Source organism: Limulus polyphemus, unplaced genomic scaffold (genome assembly GCF_000517525.1).
Source record: "Limulus polyphemus unplaced genomic scaffold, Limulus_polyphemus-2.1.2 Scaffold5998, whole genome shotgun sequence".
Lineage (NCBI taxonomy): Eukaryota > Metazoa > Arthropoda > Merostomata > Xiphosura > Limulidae > Limulus > Limulus polyphemus.
The window spans coordinates 15394-24571 of record NW_013671608.1 but is presented as its reverse complement, the minus strand read 5'-3'; positions in this window follow the sequence as shown (position 1 = coordinate 24571).

The following is a 9178-nucleotide window of genomic DNA, read 5'->3' as shown; positions in this document are numbered from 1 at the left end:
ACTCACTATCTACACACACATTACATCCCCCGCGTCACGTTGTCCCCTCTTATATATACCCGCCTACCCTATATCTAATAAGAACTAGAACATTCGCCAAAGTACAGGATAATTCTAGAAAGTAGAGAGCGTGAGAATCACATGATCTCGATGACGCAACAGTAAGAAAATTACGTCATCAACCTTTTGGACATTCCCAGACTAACTCTAGTTGGAGAAAGATTTGCTAAGCATCCAGTAGTTTGGGGCCTGGACACGGCCTGGTGGTTAAGGTGCTCAACTTACAATCTGCAGGTTGCGGATTCGAATCCCCGTCACCGAACATATTCGCCCTTTCAGCCGTGGGGGGTGTTATAATTTGATGGTCAATCTCAAGAGTTAGCAGTGGGTGGTGTTGACTAGGTGCCTCCCCTCTAGTATTTCACTGCTAAATTAAGGATGGCTAGCGCAGATAGTTCTCGTGTTGCTTTGCGCGAAATTCACAATAAATAAACAAACAAATTAGAAGCTTGGTGTTCAGAAGAAGTAAAAAAGGCCAGACTCAAAGATCTCTCATAGAATCATTTCTTTATACATACTTAATGGAGAGCCTTTCCTCAAGGTTTACACAACATTTACTGAGATGAAATATCTAGTGTGTAAGATCGACCTGCTACAGTTGATTTTAAGGGGCATTATATCTACATAGGCAGTCTATAATTCCTTATATTCTGTAAATGAATGCTGTACAATTCCCCCCCTACAACTCCTCAACCTTTTTTTGCCACTCTAATTCTATCAATAAATATTAATATTGGGGGCAGAAAGAAGAACTGTTTTCACTCTTGATTTGGATATGCAGGAATAAGGAACTACTACATATATGATGGTCTACTGGAAATAAATAGATGAAATTGAATTTTTTTGTAGTGCTGAAGTCTTTGAGAAGGTATGTTGAAGAAATATAGGTTGAGAGAGAGTTGTATGATCCTGCCACTACTAGACAAATGTTTGGTGTCAAACATTATAAACGTGACATGGAACCCCCATATAACTAAAATACTTCAAAGTCATATGTGTGCGTGATGAAACACTTGTGTGTTCGAAACCAAAATATTTAACACGATAGATTGTAAATGGCGACCACTTTGAAATCCAAGATGGTCGTAATAGGAGTCACAAAAGAACAAGTTTATTCAATTTTCCATGTTTTAAACATATCAAATGAATCATAGAATTGTACTTACCACGAAATCGAGCCAGATTACACTGGCTACCACACTGTAAACAATGGGTTGGCTCTCTACGCTCTGTTCACTGTTGGAAATTAAACCATGTAAACATTTAAATGACATTTTAGCATACATCATTGCTGCCACCGATGTTTCTGACGAAAGATTTTTTTCGAGCAACTTCTTATTGGTCAGGAATTTGTCGTAAACGTCTGACCAACTGTCATTTATGCTCATCCTCGAGATAATTATTTTAAATGAATGCTTCACAGCACCTGCCATTTGTTTTCAACTGTCTCACTTTGTTTTGGTGGTGTAATATAACGTGGTCACTGATGTATGCAATAGTAGCACCATATCGTCTGCTGCAACCTGCCTTATAACAACAGAAGCACAGGATATGCTGAGTAAATCCTTAACAGCTTAAACTACTTCCTGAAATTGATCTTGGATGGAGAAAATTAATCACAACACCATCAATTTTCTGTAGTCTGTGTAGAATTTCCTTTTCCTTTTTTAAGATAATTTTCTGATTAACTGACTGTAGTTTAATCCTTTCTTTAAAAGCCTCTTAATATTCTAGAGTGTTAAACCCGTTTGTAACAAGAACAACAACATATGCGTTATTTAATTTTGATCCTGGGGGATGGGTGGGAGAAGGCGGGCCGGTAGAGGTTAGCCCTCTCGTCAGCCACTCTTTTCTTACCTTTAATCTGCACAATATCTGGCTCAGCTAGATTGAAGTCAATGGTGTAAATAGGCATATCGATCGGCCTGATAAATATAAATAGCCCAATAAGACGTTTTTATCAGTGTTATTTTTATCTACTTAATTTTACAAAAATGTATCTGTTGACTAACTCATGACAGAAACTCAAACTACAAATTCAACTTTTAGAAAGTTACAATTACAAAAAAATATATAAAAAAAAGGGAGACTTAGGATAACATTTTAAAATCGGGAAGTCTAATCCCTGTAACTACATTTAGTTTTAGCAACAGATTCATTCAATGAGAATGGAAGTTTAATGGTGAACAAAAAAATGAAGGCAGCAACAACTAACATTTGAATGTGTGTGTAGCAACAAACATTTAATTCTTGAACGTTTCGGAATATACATATTCCATCTTAAGAAAGCTATATTGAACACGATAAAATATTAGGTAAAAAATGTATAAGGTTCAAATATTTTATAAAGAGTAATTAAAATACAGAATAAAATGATGAAGTAACTTAAAAAACAAACAAGAAAGAATAGGATATTTCAACAATATTGAAATATTATTATATTATATTATTCAGAATATACTTAATTGTTGTGAAGCTGTGTTATTATTTAAAGTTGGAAGTTCATTTACAATAGATAAGCTTTCTTTAATTAAAAGTTCATTGTTTAGAGTAAATTCCATTCCATTATTAATATTGGGTGTAAGTTTACATCATGTTTAGAAAAATGATAAATACAAGTCAAGTTAATGGATCTAACTAACTATAGTGCAGGTTATGGAAATATGATAAATGTTTTAAAGAACATACTTGTTTCTAAATGTGACATTTTTGTACTCATTTCTTCTAAATTAATATCAACCAGATTGCCAACACCTCCTTTACATTGTGGTATGCATTTGATTCCATGTTACTAGCTTGAAATCACGTTAGATTAAACCCGAAATCATCAGAGAATTTAATTGAATAATTATTGGACCAGCCTCTGCAGATAGTTTCTTTGCAAATAAGGTTTTATTACTTAACAAGCTGAGGTACCCGTCATTTGTCTGGGTTATAAACTTTAATAAATGTGGGGTTGGATGCTGTGATAAATAACATAAAAAGCCTAACTTACAAACAATTTATCTATACAATAATATATTATTACAAGATTCATTATTACCTCACCAAACATTTTGTATAAGCTTTCAGAATTCAATATGTATATACTTAAAATATGGCATACACTCTGCTATGGCCAGGGTGACTTTGTAGGAAAAGGTAGCAGCCAAAGTAATGGTGATAGGGGTACTTTCTATTACCTGCTTTTAAGCTCCCAGCTCTTAATGTACTTCCATAGTGTTTCCCATGATTAATTGGTTGCAGAAGTGTCTTACGGACCAAAGTTGAAAGATCAAGGGTCAAAGTAGGAAGTTGGTATAAGTCAACAAAACGAATCTTCATATCAGCCTCATGATGGCTTTTGGAATTGAAATGTCAGCTGAGTTTATGTATTATTGCAATAGTAGCAGCCATTTTCTCTTCATTGCATACCTCCATAGAGAGTGCACTTTCTGAAATATGTAAGACGTTTGTGTGCCCTTCCCCACATTGTGTGCATGTTATATTAAATTTAGATTTAAATAGATTTTGTATTTTGAAAAGTGATTTACATATCATTTGTAGTAGAACTTGTGGACAAAGAATTTTAATTCTTTTTATATTTGTTACTTCACTATGAAACTTTGCTTACCTAATGGATTTTAAGGGGCACTTGTCAACAGTGTATGGTTTTTTGGGGGTTCTAATTTGTGAGAAAGGATCTTGCATGTCAGGACTTGAATAAAATGCAAGGGACAGCAGTCTTCTTTGTGCTTAATTATTTAGATTATGCAAAAGTATAAGCATGAAACTTGAGAGTTTAATCTAGTAAACTTAACAGCTAATGCTCTAGTTTTCTCACTCACTTTTCTATTTAAAGTATTAATATTATAATTGTGGATTTTTTATTAACATACTCTTCAAGCTTGTTCACAGAACTTAATGCTAGATGCATATATATATATCCCTTCCTATAGATTATGTCGACTTATGTTTTATTAATTTCATATTTTCAAGACAAGAAGGTGGTTATGGAAAATTACAAAAGTCATCATTTTTCATACTATTTAAAACAAACATTGGTTATTATAATCTCTGAATAGTAGTTTGTTTCCCTAGAGCATATAATTAAGTTTTCTGTGTTATATCTTTTGGAAATAGTAATATAAAATATATATTTCTCCAAAAAGGATAATTTTCTCCTACTACACTAATTGTTTGTAGGAAAATAATAAAAAAAGAAAACAATGAGTTAGCGGTATTACTTGACTATTTCATAACAGTTTGATTTGCCATCGCTAGATGGAAGCACATAATGTTTTTTTTATACAACAGTTTGGGACATTTCATTGCACGACCATTGAGAGATAACCAAATTTCTATGTATTTTTATGTGAACATAGCCTTGTATATTAATCCTCTGACCATTGCACGTGGTTATTGATTGTATGCACATGCAGTAACCCAGGGTGAAGCTGGAAGGCGTGGGTTCTGTAAATATCCCCTTAACGTCGGTCCAGTGCTCCGGGGTACTTGTACCGTCCTGGAGGAACCATTTTAGTTTCACTGGCCTCCAAATTAATCCAAAATTAGATTCTTTAACGGGAGGAAATCATACGGATCCTAGGCCATGAAGTATGACACCACGTATACACATACAGCTCCAGGCTCGGCCCCACTGAAGAATTGAAGGAAAGAATACCACTATATAATGTACTGTTTTGATAATTAAGAAACTGGTGTTACTAAACTGAAACATCAACAACATGTTCACAGATCTTTCAGCTGGATAAAGATTTTAGCTGCTTGATACATTGGATATTAATTTAGATAATTCTTTATTTATGTATTTATTTTTAACGAAATTGTTTTGTCAGGTATCTTGTTAGTGCAATGAAAAGTCCCAAACTGTTGTACAAAAAAAAAAAACATTATGTGCTTCCATCTAGCGACGGCAAATAAAACTGATATAAAATATTCAAGTAATACTGCTAAGTAGTGGTTTTCCTTTTTATTATTTCATACAAAAATACGCGTAGCAGGAGAAAATTATCCTCTTTGAGAAATAAATACTTTTAATTACTACTTTCAAAAGATATAACACAAAAACTTAATTATATGCCCTAGAGAAACAAGATTTCATGCATTTTCTAAAACTACAATTCAGAGATTGTAAATACCAATGTTTGTTTTAAATAGTATAAAAAATAATGACTTTTAAAATTTTCATAATCATCTACTTGTCTTCAAAATATGAAAGTAATAAAACATAAGTTGACATAATTTATAGGAAGGGATATATGTGCAGCTAGCATTAATTTCTGTCAACAAACCTTGAAGAGTATGTTAAACAAAAATCCACAACTATAATATTAACACTTTAAATGGAAAAGTGAGTGAGAAAAATAAAGCATTAGCTGTACTTTATCACGTCAAGTTTACTAGATTAATCTCACAAGATTCATATTTATACTTTTCCATAATCTAAATAATTAAACACAATGAAGACTGCTGTCCCTTGCATTTTATTCATGCCTTAACATGCAAGATCCTTTCACACAAGTTTGAACCCCCAAAGAAACCATACACTGTTGACAAGTGCCCCTTAAAATCCATTAGGTAAACAAAGTTTCATAGTGAAGTAACAAACATGAAGAATAATTAAAATGCTTTATCCACAAGTTCTACTACAAGTGATATGTAAATCACCTTTCAAAATACAAAATCTATCTAAATCTAAAGACCTGTTATCTACCCCTATGCATTCCAGGATCATGGGGTGACTGTAATGCCACTTAAATTGGCAAAAATATATGCCAATTACACCTGCCAACACATGGGAGTATTAAGCAGAACTGGTAAAAGGCTATCAAATTCACCAGACTCCACAATTCACACACATAGTGAAAACAACAATTTCAAAGTCATCTCATCTGGATCATCCAATACTGAACTTTTAATTAAAGAAAGTTTATCTATTCTAAATGAACTCCAAACTTTAAATAATGACACAGCTTCACTACAATTAAGTATGTTCTGAATAACTTGTACAATATTGTTGCAATATCCTATTCTTTCTTGTTTGTCTTTTAAGTTACTTCATTCTTTTATTCTGTTTTTAATTACTTTTTATAAAGTCTTTGAACCTTGAATTTTTGTACCTAATATCTTACCCTTTTTTATATAGGTTGTTGAAGATAGAATATGTATATTCCGAAATGTTCAAAAATTTAATGTTTGTTATTGTACACATGCGTGTCAAATGTTAGCTATATTCATAGATGGCGCCACGTTCTCACACGGCAAAAAACAACAAAAAACTTATTAAATCTTTCCACCAAGAATTGTTTTATTTATGCAAAATGTTAGATATTAATAATTTAAGGAACATTTTAATGTTTTATATAAATCTGTATTTATTCGTCCTCCGTTTATGGACTTACAATGCTATAATTCGAGGTTTGATTTTCCGAGATGGAAATAGCAGATAGACCAAAGTGGCTTTGCTCTTTGTGTGTTAGTTCGTATTCTGAAGTTACTTTTTTGAAACATTAAATATTTTATGATAGCTGTATTTAATAGATTTTCTATTCCTCTCTTCTTCTCCCACCTTTTTTTTTTTGATATATAAGTTGAACCACGAAATGTAAATTAACAATGCTTATGTCTCCACTTACAACTCTGGTACTTGCAAAGGTGCACTTGTTGGCTAAAACTGAGTTATTTTAGGTTTGCAAGTTAATACCTCTCGTGAACAAATATTCAATTCCCATTGGTCGAAAGGTCAAAGGTTAATAACCACGAAGTATATCGAACAACTGAGTTAGCTAATACTGCTGAGAACCAGAGTAAGTCAGGGATAGTTTTTGAAAAGGTAGATTCAGGCTTCTTTTTTGTGTTCAGTTGGAAATAAACTTACAAATTAAGGAAAACATTTTTGATAATGAATCAAACGAAAACATGCAAAACCATTTTAAAAGGTGCAAATAGTCAAATACGACACACATTTTTGTCAATGGAGTGATATATCCTGTTGGTGAGCCATTGATCCTAACCTTAACTGTAAGCAAAAAACATATAACAACAGAATGAGTGAACAGGGGTAGCCTTGACTCTAACCCGCGGATAGGTGGGACTAATACAGATCAGTAAACCAAGGTAGCCTAAGAATTAGCAAAGCATGATTCCTGCAGTGATTGCACGAGGTAAAGCCTGATAATAGTTCATAAAGTTCGAACAAAGTTGAGTTAAAAAATTATCGAAATTCTTTTCAATGCAATTCTGAAACATTTAAAAATAGTAGAACAGTAATGTTTCCATGTTTTGTTTTTCATATATATAGGAAACTTACGTTTTTGTTTCCACATAACATCGAATTGACCATAATCCCCAAATCTTAACGTTATAAGTTCTCAAATTCATTGTGGAAGTGAAATAATAACTTATAGTAAAACTGATTTTATCAAAGATGGCTCTAGAACACCTTTAATTTTGTTATTATTATACTTTAAATACAGATTAATCCGAGTCTTCATTTACTTGTTTAGGGAAAAAAAAATACGAAAAACTGTTTGCTCTCCCAGTATTATTGAAAAATTTAAAACTCAGAAAGCAATGCCTAAAATTTGATTTTTCTATTCTTCTTTTAAGGAAAAAGAAGATAACACACAATAATTATTTTCAATTTGTTCCATTTCTAAACTTTCTTTGTGTAACACTTAAAGAACTGTTCTAGAAAAAGTGTCTATCATTCATAAGACGAGCTACCCTCGTCAACAGTGAATATACATGTTCTTAAATCGAGATTTTTTTGTTACTACTTAGTGTTTTAAGTAAGTAGAGATTAGAAATATTATGATTTGGTTGTACTATGTATTAATAATAAAACAGTTTGATTTTTTTTTCTTTGTAGAAACATGTTCTGTAAGTTAAAAGGGATGACATTATATATATCTAAGAATTATCATAAAATATAATCAGGTCAATTTGAGACTAACTTATAAACAAACAGGTGAAAGACCTGAATAATTTAATATTTTCCTGTCTTTTGAATTCAGATTAACTTGGAATCCTCGCGCATTTCACTGGAAAAATAAGTAATCCAGGCAAATAATGATACATTTTGAAATGTTATCCGGACTCTTGTCAAAGCACAGAATGTTATGGTTCCAAAACAAGTAACTTTAGTGATTCACAGTGGAGTATTTAAGAAACAAACATAGATACTCTGAATGGACTGGCTCCAGAAAAGCCCCCCAGTAGCACAAGCGGTATGTCTGCAGACTTTCAATGCTAGTAACCGGGTTTCGATACTCGTGGTGGGCAGAGCACAGATAGCCCATTGCGTAGCTTTCTGCTTAATTCCAAACAAGTAAGTCTCCAGAAATATAGATAATTTAAAGTATTTATTTCTGACTTTCATAAGACTATCCCAATAAATATAAATTATTTATTTCAATTTATTTATTATTCAATTTGATAGGGTTATATTCAGAAATTTAAACCTTATTACTGGGTTTCATATTTGATAGAACTATGTTTCGAAACGTAAACTATATTTTTTACTTACTTATAGGCTACATGTCTTTCCAGGGTAAAGACTCAAACAATTGTCAAAAAAGAAACAACAAACGTGCGAATATACTTGGAACGTTGAATAAAGAGGGTATATCTAGCCTTGACGGAAGATTACGTATAACACAAGGATGTATCCAGCCAGGAAGTTTGTGTGTAACACAAGGATGTATCCAGCTATAAAGGATGTGTGTAACACAAAGGTGTATCCAGCCATGAAGGTTGTATAGCACAAGTATGTATCCATCAATGAAGGTTGTGTGTAACATTAATATATATCCAGCCATAAAGGTTGTGTGTAACACAAGTGTGTGTGTTTAGCCATCAAGGCTGTTTGCAACACAAGGGGGCGGGGAGAAGGGTGAAGCATGCTTCTAATTCCTTCTAGTTTTCGTTTGTCTTCGGCAGGTGCACAGTTGCCACGCTTGATTTATGTGTTTGTTTCAGACACTTATGACTTTCGTGTATTTTTGAAGGAAGATGTTACTATTAACTGTGGATCAAAATACCTATCTACATGATTTGTTTGTTTTTGTAATTTCGTCGCAAAGCTACACGAGGGCTAGCTATCTGCGCCAGCCGT